The sequence below is a fragment of the Felis catus genome, chromosome C2, assembly GCF_018350175.1.
Source record: "Felis catus isolate Fca126 chromosome C2, F.catus_Fca126_mat1.0, whole genome shotgun sequence".
NCBI classification, from domain to species: domain Eukaryota; kingdom Metazoa; phylum Chordata; class Mammalia; order Carnivora; family Felidae; genus Felis; species Felis catus.
Genome location: NC_058376.1, coordinates 122,951,146 through 122,965,030, shown reverse-complemented (window position 1 = coordinate 122,965,030; position 13,885 = coordinate 122,951,146). Strand labels below are relative to the sequence as shown.

General features: G+C 43.3%; 1 protein-coding gene across 2 annotated transcripts in view; it reads left to right on the top strand.

Moving 5' to 3' along the window:
- CLSTN2 (calsyntenin 2) overlaps window positions 1–13,885 on the top strand; it is a 616,602-nt gene that overhangs the window by 224,458 nt on the left and 378,259 nt on the right. The window lies entirely within an intron of this gene.

Genomic DNA, 13,885 nt, shown 5'->3' with positions numbered 1-13,885 from the left:
GAAAGATGACCTATCGACAGATTAAGTGTGTGACCCATTGTCCCCACTACCCATATATCATGGACAGGTGAAGAATTGCAGCTTGGTAGCTTGGCAAGAGAAGAGGGAAAGAAAAAAAGGACCAAGAAATATTTGCTAACGATAGGAGAGGGCTGTGCCCTTGAGATTCACAGTGGGTGTGGCTTTTGGCGGAGGAATCAAAAGACAGTGCCATTTTGCCCTCTGCAGCTTGTGGCTAGAGAGTCTTCTCATTATCATCAAGATAATGACTACTTCCTTCTCTAACCTCCTGTAAGGACCAGCTCTCTGGACCAGTGTGTGAAGAATATGGCTATGTCTCACATTTCCACAGACTCTGGCAAAGAGAAGGGGATGGCTGATGGTAGGGGCAGGAGGGAATGGGCAAAAAATTTCTGAAGATGCCTGCATCATGAGTAATATTGTTAACATTTTATCACTGTCAGGAGAAAGACAGGAAATTTAACGAAGGTTTTCAAGATTTCTAGAAGATTGCTTTATGATAGATGGGTGCCAGGCTGAGGTTTTCACCATGATGAAGTCTATTTTTTTCTGACAGTTTGTCTGCTACATTATGAGCTACTTGGGCAGAAAAAAATGGCTCTTTCACACTTCTAAGAGATAAGCTCTATGAAGGCCCCTTTTTCATTCCAGAACATTGTAAAGTAAGGAGTGAGGGGGTGGGTTCAATGGGGGAAATTCAGCGTTATGTGAAGATAAACCCATAAGTATTCTTACGGAGCATCGGGGAGATACTCTTGACTCTCAGAAGAAGCTTTATCTTTATTTCATGTTAGACTGATTACCACCAAGGGCACCTAACTGTGACTTGCATGGTGTTTTAGAGTGGGGATATTTCCTTACATCTTCCAGCCACCCTCAAAGTTTCCAGCTCAACCAAATTCCACTCGGAAGTGTGAATCCCGTGCTGTCTTTTCCACAAAAGAGGAGTTATCTTTCCCAGACCTTCTTTGCCAGCCTGAGACTATTCCAAAGCATCCCCTTATTGGATATAATTAGATGATATTGGGGTGAATCAGCAATTCTTAACCTCCTAGAAATGAGATTTTAAAACAAGCACTAGCAAAAAATGTTTGGGTTATGGAAATGTTTGGTTTGGAATGCACTGTGTGCTTAACAAAATGGAGACAATATTTAAAAATTGGGAGATTTAGTGTAAGAAGGCAGGATTCTGGTTTATCTTGATGAACCAGATAGGAAATGCAAAGCTGAGTCATGGCTTCCCTCTCTAGGCTGAGCAAATGCTCCTGGCTTCCCTCAGCCCCTTCTCTGCAGCCTGTGTGCATAGTTCTTTCCACCAAGCAGGTCCTCTCATTCGCCTTTCCTTTCAAGTGTGTGACTCTTCTTTGAAACATGACAGAAAAAACCAGTGATACATGAAGCAGGAAGTAAAAGTAAGTTACTTTAGTGTAGTGCGTCTAACATTTTAAAAGATGAGGGATGTGTCTGATTCTTTATTATGTCTACCCTGAATGAAGCCCTGTTCTCCTCTAATAGTGAACTAGGAAACTGAAGTTGTTGAATAAACTGTTCTACCATAAAGTTATAAGCTCTTTAAGGTACAGACCAAAATGGGGGAGGGGGGCACAGTTTAAGCAAATCTGATATTTGGAAGTGTGGATTTACAAAAGATTACTTCTCTTGCTTGGTTTATGGGACTGCAGGACAATTAATAACGTCACCTGAAGATTCACCAAAGTGTTTCATAAACCATAAATCCGTCAAACTTGAATTTGTATTCTGACCATCTGATATGCCCAGTGGTTTTCAGGCACATCTTGAAACTAAGATTTGCTTCTAAGCCAAGCCCTGAGTAGTTATTCCCATCTGAAGAAAATTTCTCTGCTCCTTGATATTTGCAGCTGCATAAAAAAAATCTAGCTTAATGCATCAAAATATAATCTTCCAAGCTCTTCAGAGTAAAAAATAAAGGTGCTTTTTGGAATGGTCAAAGCTATTTTTCTCAGTGTTATTTATGATCAGCTCTAAGACAGGACACAGGCACTCACCATCCATCCATGCTGCAGACGTTTATTTTAAAACATTTATCTTAAAAAGAAAATACTGAAGATTTATTTCAGATCCCTATCATTCTCATAAAATTGAAAAATTCATATCTGCCAGCTCCATCAGTTCTTGAAGTCAACTGTAGCTTTTAGTCCCCCCTTATCAACTGTTTGTGCATTGTCAGTTTTCCACCCCTTTCCCACTGGTCTTTATTTCCAATTTAGCCTGTGAGGTGAGCCATAAGCTTGCTGGGAGATGGTTCCATCCATAACATTTTTGCTCTGTCTCATTTCTTTTGTGATTTCCCTCTTTGAAGAATAAATTTAGAAAAATCTACATAAAATATCACTCACTTAAATAGAAGTCATCATTGCATTTTGCATATAAATGCAAATTCAGGGACATAGAATAGCTTTTCCTGCATATTTCCTGATTATTACAATAAGTGTTGATTGTGGAAAATGTGAGAAATATAGTAAAACACAAAAAGGTGTGAAAAATATGTTTTCTTACCCCCAGAGAGAGCCTCTGTTAACATTTTAGTGTATTTCCTTCCAGTCATTTTTCTACTCTTTTTCTTCTCCAAAAATTGTGATCTCTCCTCGTATTACAATTACTAACAACTTATTTTTCCCACTAAACTAATGAAAATATACCATTTCATTAAATATTAATTCTGCAACTGATTAAATGGCTGTGTGATGTCCTTCTCAATGAATATTCTGTAGCTTACCATTCTTTTTTTTTTCTAGCTTCATTGAGTTACAGTTGACATACAACATTGTCTAAGTTTAAGGTGTACAGTGTATTGATTTGATAAACATCTATATTGGAAAAATGATTATTGCCATAGTGTTATCTAACATCTCCATCACCTCAAATAATTACAATTTCCTTTTTGTGGTGAGAACATGTAAGATCTATTCTCTTAGCAATTTTCAAGGATATAAAACAATGTTGTTAACTATAATCATCATGCTGTACATTAGATCCCCAAAACTTATTTGTCTTGTAACTGAAATTTTCTACCCTTTGGCAACACCTCCCTATTTTCCCCACCCCCAGTGCCTGGTAACTACCATTTACTCCCTGTTTCTGGGTTTGATTTTTTAAAGCTGATTCCACATATAAGGGAATCTACATATAAATGATATCATATATGTGATATAAGTGATTCCACATACAGATTCTATATATAAGTGAGATCATGCAGTATTTGTCTTCTATGTCTGGCTAATTTCACTGACCATGTCCTCAGGGTCCATCTATGTTGTCACAAATGCAGGAATTTCTTCTCTCATGGCTGAATAATACTAATAATGGAGTATTATTTATACAGTTATCAATTTTCTTCTTTATACATTTATCAGTTTATCCGTTGACAGACACTTAGGTTGTTTCCCATATCTTGGCTATTGTGAATTATACTGCAGTGAACATAGGGATACAGATATCTCTTTGAAATTCTGATTTTATTTCCTTTGGATGTATATACAGAAGTAGGGTTGCTGGATGATATGGTATTTATGTTTGTAATTTTTTGAGGATCCTCCATACTGTTTTCCATAGTGGCTGTACCAGTTTACATTCCCACCAACAGTACACAAAGGTTTCCTTTCTCTGCATCCTCGCCAACATTTTATCTCTCATCTTTTTGAAGATAAACATTCTGATGGGTATGAGGTGATAGGCAAATAATCTGTTATAATTCTTTTTTATTATAATTGTCTGCATTTCTGATTCTATCATTTGGATGGATTTCCAGAATTGGAATTAATAGGTCAAACATTTTAAAGTTCTGGAAACATGTTAAATTCCTTTCCAGAATAGTTGTATGAGTCTTCAGTCCTATTCTTACCACTCTAGTCTCATTCCCTGGCCCCTTTATGGCTTATTCTAATGGTGGGATTTAGATGATGTGGTGCAATCACCAGTAACAGTAGCCTCACCATCTTCATCTGTAAAATAATATAAGCTTTCCAAGGTTGTTGTTTTGATTAAATTTAAAGAATGTCTATGATGAATGTTACAGTGATTCGAGGTATAATAGAAGCTTAATAAATTTGAGGGTTTTTTTCCATATCCTCTTCTGTGCCCATTTCATAGCAAGATAACCCAACTCAGAGAGATCTCAGGGCAGGCCAGCCACGGGGCTGGGACTGGAGCCCAGGACTTCTCACCACTTTCTCCGAGTTCTTTTTCCCAGTGATGTTGCCTTTCGATCCCTGCCCGCACTGAGTACTAGAGGTGTCATCAACTCTCAGTCAGTGAATCATCCTCTCTCAGACGTCAGTCAAATCCATTAAACCTAACTCAGTTCTCAACCCAGTGTCTGGGCCCCGTGGACATGACCTTCTTAGAGAATCAGATCCAGAAAAATCCTTGACTAATAATGAAAATCCTGTCCATTGCATGGCAAAAAAATGATAATGAAAGCAAGCTAGGCACGCTGTGAACTTATTAATTTCTACATGAGCCCCACTGAGGCCTGTTAGGAAACTGTGGAGACTTTTAAATTTGAAGGGAATTAGATTGCCTTTCAGAGATAATAGAACTGTTCATTTGTCTACATTGGGCCAGTCTGGACTTGTCTTTAGTAAGGACAGAGCAGCAGAGAGTGATCAGGCATAATTGGCTGGCTTCTCAGGCTGGGTGACTCTCTGAAGGCTGCCTGGAAAATTGCCCAGGATGTGATTTGGCCTGTTTAGATAAGCTGGTTGGAGCTGAAGATTCTCCCCTCTCTGTGGTTAGCTCCATTTGCCCCTCCTTGTGCTGCTCAGCATTTGCCCACCTATTTGTCCCCTTATCTTTGGACCTGCCCAGTGCCCTTTCTGTGCTTTGGGCCCCCTAGGTCCCTGATGGCAGGGATCCTCCCTGAGGGCTTGTGCAGCCCCTGCCTCTTATGGTGGTAGGGGAACGCAGAATGTGAACAGCCACAGGCTTTGACAGGTACACATTGCTGAATATTTACATTCTGCCGTTTCCTAGCTGTGTGGTCTCATATAAGTTACTGAACTCCTCTGAGGGGCAGTTCTCTCATAATTAAAATGAGGGTAAACACAGTATCTACATCTGGGTTAATGTGGATTAAATAAAATACTAATGTCCTGTGCCTAGCGCACTCCCTGGCAGCCAGTAGAGGTCCAGTATGCCACAGTTCTGATAATCCTAGCAATGATAATAATGAGAGTAATCAAAGTAGGTATAATTCTTAGTGTCACCAATAAGCCACAACGTTTTATTTATTTTAGGCTGATTACAATGATGGAATTATAATCGATGATAATGATATTAAAGGGAGGAGAAAAGTGAGTTTGGAGTTTGTTTTAAAGGCTTAATACAGTCACCCATCCAGCTAGGTTTCCTAGACTGGTTATGTGGCAGTGTCGGGACAATCAGTTAAATAATGTAGTGAAAGTAGTTTGTGAATTGTGCAGAACTCTGTAAATCGTTGGTGGGAATGTATTTCCTTGCATTGCACCTGCATTCTATCCCTGTGGAGTAATCCATTAGTTGCAAGATACACGTTTGGATTACTGCAAACCATATGCTCTTTTATTAGAGACGTACACACACGCGCACACACACACACACACACACACACACATACACACACACATGTGCCAGCCACAGCACACACAAAATTATATCCAAGCCTCACACCAACTCTGTGGAACAAGAAGGTCAGCTGTCGTGATTACTGTCTTGCCAATGAGGACATTGAAACTTGAAGAAACATTAAGTAACTATTCAGGGCTACCTCGCTGAGGATGGCTCGGCCCTATCACTCAATCCCAGATGCTCAGACTCCAAGTCCTGCCTTCTTTCCCCTCTGCCCATTGTCCAGTGGTGGATACATGTCTCATTGGCAGTCGAAGATTGACATGGTACCCGGACATAGCGTTAAGGAATGCGGCCTACCGTTCCGGGCTGTTCCCTTTGAAGTTCTTTTTCAATCTCTCTGATGATGTCAAGGAGAAAGGCAGTTGGTGAGGCTCAGCACCTCTCCAGCATTTGCTAATCCCTCTCTCTGACAAAGAAGGAACAAGCTCTTTCTCAAAGCATTCCATAGGCCACCCTGTTGAGGTAGAATGTTAATAGCATTCTGTCGTGTTTTATTTAAGTTCCTTTTTCTTTTTTTCTTTTTCTTACTTTTTTTTTTTTTGAGGCAAGTATTGCTGGCTTTTCAGTTTTGGGGGTTTATTTTTAAAAATATATTCATTTGGGTGTTTTTAAACCCCAATTTAAATGTTTATTTTATTTTTTATTTTTTTTTAAGTTTATTTATTTTCGAGACAGAGAGAGACAGAGCATGAATGGGGGAGGGGCAGAGAGAGAGGGAGACACAGAATCGGAAGCAGGCTCCAGGCTCTGAGCCATCAGCCCAGAGCCCGACGTGGGGCTCGAACTCACGGACCGCGAGATCGTGACCTGGCTGAAGTCGGACGCTTAACCGACTGAGCTACCCAGGTGCCCCAAACCCCAATTTAAAGAAAAATGTAAATAAATAAGTAGGTAGTTCATGGCAATGGCAAAAAAAAAAAAAACAAAAAAACAAAAAACAAAAAACCATGAAAGAGGCCCAGGACTGAGTGCCACATGGGACGCCATGGAATGACCACCTCTGAGCTTCATTCCTCACCCAGCCACCTCAGGGCTACCCACCATCTTCAGTGCCCTTCCCTGCCACAGAGTCTCTGAGGGCTGACCCAGGCAGCCAAGGAGCCACCTACACCAGCCTCACAGTAGATGGTGATTGTGTTCTAGGTGGTTTGTGTGGGGGGTCATTCTTGTGGGCCAGAGGCAGGGTGCCCCCTGGTCTCCCACCCTGGTCTCTGAGCATTTACTTGGCCTCAGCCAGAAGCCAGTCTGGCAGTCCTTGCAGAGAACTGTGGATTCTCTGGAATCCACAATCTGGGTAAATGCCCCGGACCTGACAGAGTTGGAATCAAGAATAAACAGTACCAGGGGCGCCTGGGTGGCTCAGTCAGTTAAACGTCTGACTTTGTCTCAGGTCATGATCTCATAGTTCGTGAGTTCAAGCCCCCTGTTGGCCTCTGTGCTGACAGCTCAGAGCCTGAAGCCTGCTTCGGATTCTGTGTGTGTGTCTCTCTCTGCCCCTTCCCTGCTCACACTCTGACTCTCTCTCTCTCTCTCTCTCAAAAATAAATAAACATTTTAAAAGAATAGACAGGACCAGAAAGACATGGATCAACGTCTGTTAATTCGAGTACATGTGACAATTACTAAAAAGAATAAAGAATAAAACAAAATTAACCTACACTCCTAAGACCCTGCCAGACCTTTTCCTGTTCATATATTAATACACAGTTCTGATTAATTTGGATCACAGTTTATTCGGTACAGAGTCTTTGTGTTTTCATCTTTCATAGACCTTTTCCAAGCTGACTAAAATATATTTTAAAATATTACTGAAGAGTAGAGTACAAAATTATGCTTCATAGATCCCTCTCGTGGTTTATTTAACCATTCTCTTATTTTTGTACATTTAGGTTGTTTACAGTGTTTTTCCAATTAAAAATAACATTGCCATGGGCAACTTGGTAGAAATACCTTTCTTATACAAACATAGGAGTCAGGATTTCATGTTTATGGTTTAGTTCATAGACGGTAAAAAAACAGATGTGTTCTATTTTCAGTGACAGATTGAGATTGTGTTGTCAGATGTTTTTGCCGATATGATCGGTGATCGCCCAATTTTCGAGCATATGGTGTGTTTCCGGATAAACAGGGGAGTAGAAACTGGACTGGCTCCCACACCTGTCCACAGCCTGTGGCGGAGCCTCCATCCTTGTAATGAACCCTCTCCCTCACCATAGTGACTGTCATCTAAGGGTTTCCAGTTTTAGTCAAGGTGTGATTTGAGAACTCATCAGGACAGTACAGAAGTTGCTTTAAAGCTGGGAAAAACTTGCAGGGTGAGGGCACATCAACCAGCAAATAAGCCAGAAGACCTGGTCAAGTGGATGCTCTGGGGAGGACCACCATGACAGCATCCATTTGTAGTCCCCAGGAGCAGCAAGGCCTGTTGGACCACACCCGTGGGCCCGGTCCTGTCGGTGGCAGAGGGGTCTACCAGGCACACTGGGAGAGAAGATAGACCTGGTATATCATTCACCCTGGAACTAAAGTGTTGAGTTAGCTCTGTTCTTGGTGCTCTCTTTTCAGCCAGTTTGGCAGCTTCCAGCCTTGACAGTGATGGGGGCATATTTGGGTCTTTTTCTTGGTTACCCCTCCATGAGCAGTGCATTCACTCTGGTGTTTCCCTTTCACACTTTTTACCCCTCCCTCCTATCTGCTGATGGCCAGGAAGCTCTGGAGGCAGATCTCATCACTGGACAGGGCCTTCCATATATAACCCTCGGGTTCCCAGGGCCTGGGACACAAAGCTCTGGCCTTGCGGAGTAGAGAAGTGAACATCTCTCCTGCCACAGAGGAGGTCGGTAGCCTCTTTCTATGGTGGAACTGTTCTGCTGGAGGGAGAAAAAGGAGCTTCGCAGATTCTCTGCTGCCCATGCATTTGGGGTCTTTGCCCTGAATTTTCTTTCTTGTTAATTATCCTCTTTGCCCACCCCAGACTTTATCTCAGTGTCCCTAAAGCTCTCTGTCTGTATATCGCCAGTCGCTGGGCCTTTTGTTGTTGTTGTTTTCACTTCTCTCATGCTGAAGGCTGTGTATATTTTTGCTTCATGGCAACTCATTTTAGGATGGCCCATCTCATCTGGAAAATTGTACTGTTCACCTCTTCTCCATTATGATCCATGCTTAATCCTGGAGTTCCAGGCATCTCCATAGGAGCCTAGTTGCTCAGGGTTCTTCTGCACCTGAGGCCCTGATGAGTGCAGTCACATAACCTCTTCTCATGCTTAGTGGTCAGAGGCAGGTGCTGAGGGGACACTGTGTCAGGATGGCTGGAGGAGGGACTAGGAGCCAAAGTACAGAGGAAGGAAGGCAGGAGCAAGGTCTGGCCAGGCAAGGAAAAAGAAGAGTGTGGGAGTCCCAGATAAATGCTCACAGCAGGGGTCCCACTCCAGTTCAAACTAATGTTTAAAGGAGAATTAGTGATTACTTGTGGGTCATTTTCCATAATTTAGGCTGAAAAGTGAGGGACACTTAGGGATTCAAACCATACTGGTTTGCCCAGGACTGAGGGTTTCCTGGGACATGGGACTTTCATTGCTATAACCAAGAAGGTCTGGGTAAACTGGAGTGAGTTGGTCACCCCAACAGGAAGGATGTGGAGTTCTAGGATAGAAAGCTTGAGTACTGGCACTAGGTTGCTTGAGAAAAGCCCTTGAAGGTAAGAATCCCAAGTCTTCTGGGATTTGGAGCTAATGGCAGTATTATACTAAAACAGGATGAAAAGTGGACAATGAAATCAATAATAATAGCAGGACTGGTGCCAGCCCATATGGTAACTGTGAAAATTAGAGACAGGTGCTCTTTATTACATATGGACACTGTCCCACACTGGAGCACATGACTTGGCAAATGGAGAAAGAGGCAGATTTCAGCCCCTACTTGTCCCCTCAGTCGTACATCCTTGTACAAAAAGCAACTTGCAGGCAACAGCACTGGAAATTAACATTTATCAAGCACTGACTACATACCAGGCACTGTACTAGGTAGTTTATCATACGTACAAGATACACACATACTGTATCATTTAACTTTTACAACAGTCCTCTGAAGTAAGCACTGTCATTGTTTCTTCTTTACAGAAGGAGAGACTAAAGCTAAACCAGATTCTGTAATTTGCTCAGAACACAGTAGTGATGATAAAATTGTAATTTTAACCAGGTGTCTCAGCTAAGGTATTGCTGTGCAACAACCACCCCAAAACTTAGGAGCATTAAAAATCAGACATTAATTCTTTCTCAAGAAAGATGCTCCCAAGTTTTGGGGTAGTTGTTGGACAGCTCTGCTAATGTGAGCCAGGCTCAGCTGGTCCCAGCTGGGCTTGTCCAGGCACTTGTGGGCTGGTGGGTAGGCTGTAGGCTGGCTTGTCTAGAGTGGCCTTGACTGGATGACACTGTTCTCCCCCATGTATTCTTCTGGAATGCTGGCCCAAGCATGATGGCAGACCAGCCTGAGTATATAGAGCATAAAGAGCACATAGTTGTGCAAGATTTGGCAACTACCTGGCAAGCTACTTGGGACAGGTTTGTTACTGTCCCACTGGCTAAACAAATCATATGGCCAAGCCCAGAGTCAGCGTCATAGCAGACTGCCAATGGCAAAGAGGGGTGACAAGTAGGGTCATCAGTGTGGTCATTCCATCACAGCCTGCCCTTAGGCCACACTATTTACACCCCTTTCTCATAGAAAATATGCTCACTTTATTTTAGGATCCCCAAAAGTGCATCCTATAATGGCATCTGGCTTTGAGGCCAAGATTTTGTGATCTTCCTCAGGTCTGGATGCAGGTCTCTTGGTCCAGAGATCTGTTAGCTAAAAGGGTAAGTTATCTCCCCACCCCCCACCCCAATTTTCAGGGAAGGGAAACCTCAACAACCTCCCATTCAAAGAGAAGAAGAATGGGAAGCACACAGCAATCACTGGGCTGATCTCTAGCAATCCTGTATCCTTCTGGAAAAATGTTGCCAGGTCCCTCCATTCTGAGGGTGATTCTGTTCCCTAGGAGTGGCTCCTAGGCTACTCTTCTCTACAGTTCCCTGTTAACCACTGTTCCCCATCATCATCATTTGGTTCTGCTCCATCCCAAGCTAGTGGACTCAGCAGGAGTGGGCACAGGGTCCTGGCCTCAGTCCTTGGGGACACTTCTAGCTTCATTCATCTCCCCATTAGTGTCCCTGATGCTGTCCAACATTAGCAAAAGACAGTGGGTCAAACTTAACTCCAAAGCCAGGGCTCTGCATACAATAAATCAGGGGAAAAAAATGAAACAAAAAACACACCTTTATTTCTATTGGAGAAACAATTCATAAGACATAGTTATCAAAGCTCCAAGCCCAAACACATCCTGGGGAATCAGTGACTCTCAATCTGTAGCCTTATTGGCAAATGTGATGCAAACATGTTTATGGTGCTTTCTCACTCACTGCCCCTCATGGCCAAATTCTAGGCCACTTGACCCAGACCCTCTCCCCGACTGTGATTGGACCTGAAGTGGGCACATAGCTCAGGCCAGCCAATGAATAAACTAGTTACAGCCTGTGATTGCTACCTGGATAGAAGAGGTCACACAGGCCAATTGGCTTCCTGTTTGAGTGCTAAGGGACCATGTGGGAGAGCAAGGATTATGAATGAAGCTTCTGTGATATGTGCAAATCATGATTTGGTCAGTAGACTGAGGCAAGCCCTTGGTCAGCCAACTGAGGTGAAGCAGCTGGTCCTAGGGAGAAACAGGTGTGCCTGGAGGGAAGGGTCTAAGTGGTTGCTCTTGGAACCATGGCTTCCATTCTTAAGTGGTTCTGGTGTCCAGGTGATCTTGGATTCCCATGAGATTATTTTCATTGCTGCACTTGTATCTCCACTCTCTGCTGAGATGACTCTGCCTCTTTGTCCCTGGAAAGCAAAGAGGCCAAATGAAAACCACCTGTTAATATGGTTTTCTGTATTGAGGGAAGGGGCATTGTATGAGCTAGGGGAGAAAAATGAACCCAAGAATGCTCAGGTAAGTGGGCAGCATAGAGAAGAACGAGCAGGGAATTTGAAAACATTGAAGAAATCCTCATAAAAAGCAGTAGCTGGTGATCATCACAGGGAAATCAATGATGATTGAAAACCAGCTCCAACTGTCAGTAATTGGACTGTTTAATAGCCAAGCTTAGACAAGTTAATACTGATTCAAATCCCTTCTCCAGAAGCCATTTCCGCAGCTTACAACAGTGGCCATATTGAATAGGCCTGGAATCAGAGCCCATCACAAATATTAATTATGAACATGAATTCGTAAGGTCAATGGTTTTACTTTAATAGGAATTTGGGGCCTATGAATGCAAGTCCTAAATGTCTTAGACTTGTTAGAGATTCCAAAGCAAAGAATAGGAGTAGAGCAGGCATTTACAGTTCGTTCTGCTTGGCATCGTGTCCAGCGTGAGATCACTGAATACCTTGGCGTGAATTCAGAGCTCGATTTTATTATCTTGTAGCTGCCTGTAATCACAGATGAGGCATCAAAGGCCAGCTGTCCCCCATGAACCTTGACAGTCTATATAAACTAATTACTTTTTTATGAGCCATCCTTTCAGAGGTTTGGAGAGAGGGCCTATTAAGCCAAGTTCAATATGATCTACAAACTTTAAAAATTATTATTATTTATCTAAGTTCCAGCTGAGTGCCATGGTAAATGACATCGTCTGTAATGGTTGGCTTGGGTGGCCATGGACTTCATTAAAATATAATATTCTGTGTTATCCGTCCGTCGTTCGTTCCTTCCTTCCTTCCTTCCTTCCTTCCTTCCTTCCTTCCTTCCTTCCTTCCTTCCTTCCTCCCTTCCTTCCTCCCTTCCTCCCTTCCTCCCTTCCTCCCTTCCTCCCTTCCTCCCTTCCTTCCTTCCTTCCTCTTTTTCTTTAGTGCAAAGGTAAATCCCAGTGAGGCAGGAGGTCTTTCTGCACATTAACGATACTAATAGCAAAATTTGAAGGGCAAGGAAGAAACCCCACAGATTTCAGAAGTGTGGGAACATTAGCAAAGCCCTTCTCCTGGCTCTATCAGGCTGTGGATTGCAAGGGTAAAGCTTTATGCTCTTTGTCCCTAAGTCCACTGCACAAAGAGCACCCCTTGACCCTTTCTCTTTTTGTGTACCTCTCTCTCAGAGTCCCTAAAGAGGTGGGATAACAGATGTAACACTCACTGAGGCCTGCCCTTAGACCACCCACCTTGGTGCTGTTCCCAGTTGTCTGTCACGTTAGCACTTAGGCCATCTGTGCCGCTCTGCCTCACAGGTGGTGGGCTGGCCATACCATTTGGGGTGCTTTCTATCTCGGCCTCTGCCACTGGGCACTCCATCACTGCCCACCTCCAGATGCTTGCTGCTATGATGTTTTCCTTCCATGTCCGCCATGATAATGAGAGGCCCCGGGTCAGCCCACGTGGCACTCCCCTTCGTCACCTCCCTCCCAGCCCAGGAGAAAATGGCCTTTTTCCTCTTCAGGCCAACTCTTGTTCAGGGCTCCCCACAGAAATGTTGTTTGGACTCCCAATGCTACAATTCTTTCTGTTTTACCATAAACTCTTCCCTTTCCAGAGATGGATGGGTACTCCCAGGATATCTAAGGGATGGGTTCACATACCAGACTGAGTTATGCTATGAGTGATATTCCACTTAGGTGACCCCTGCTGACTCTGCCCTTGTCTCAGTTCCTTCTTTTGTAGCACTTTATTTCCTCTCACAAGCAAAGACACTGCTGCCAGCTCCATGGTTTCACAGGCCCTCTCCATTCACCTCTCCTGTCATCCCCACACACAGTCCATCAGGCATCACTCGAAATGAGTGTGAACCTCATTTACAGAGAGGGGCCCGAGCCAATTGCAAGCCAGAGTGAATAGCCAGATAGCAGGGGAGTGGCTAGAGGGGCTTTATAATTCCACATGCCCCTTATCAGGATCACGTCCACCCCACCAGGACTCCTCCACTGACGGCATGTAAAGGAGACTCTTCTAAGTGGCATCCTCATGGTTCCCATGATGAGTTCTCTCCTCGGCCACGGGACTTGCCACACTGGGCTTCAACTGACAAGCAGAGTCTGAATCCATTTTGTGTCCCTTAGCACCTAGCACTGAGTAGGTGTTCAATTAAAATTGGTGCAATGAATGAAAGACAGATTGATATCATATTACGTGCTTAAGCTAA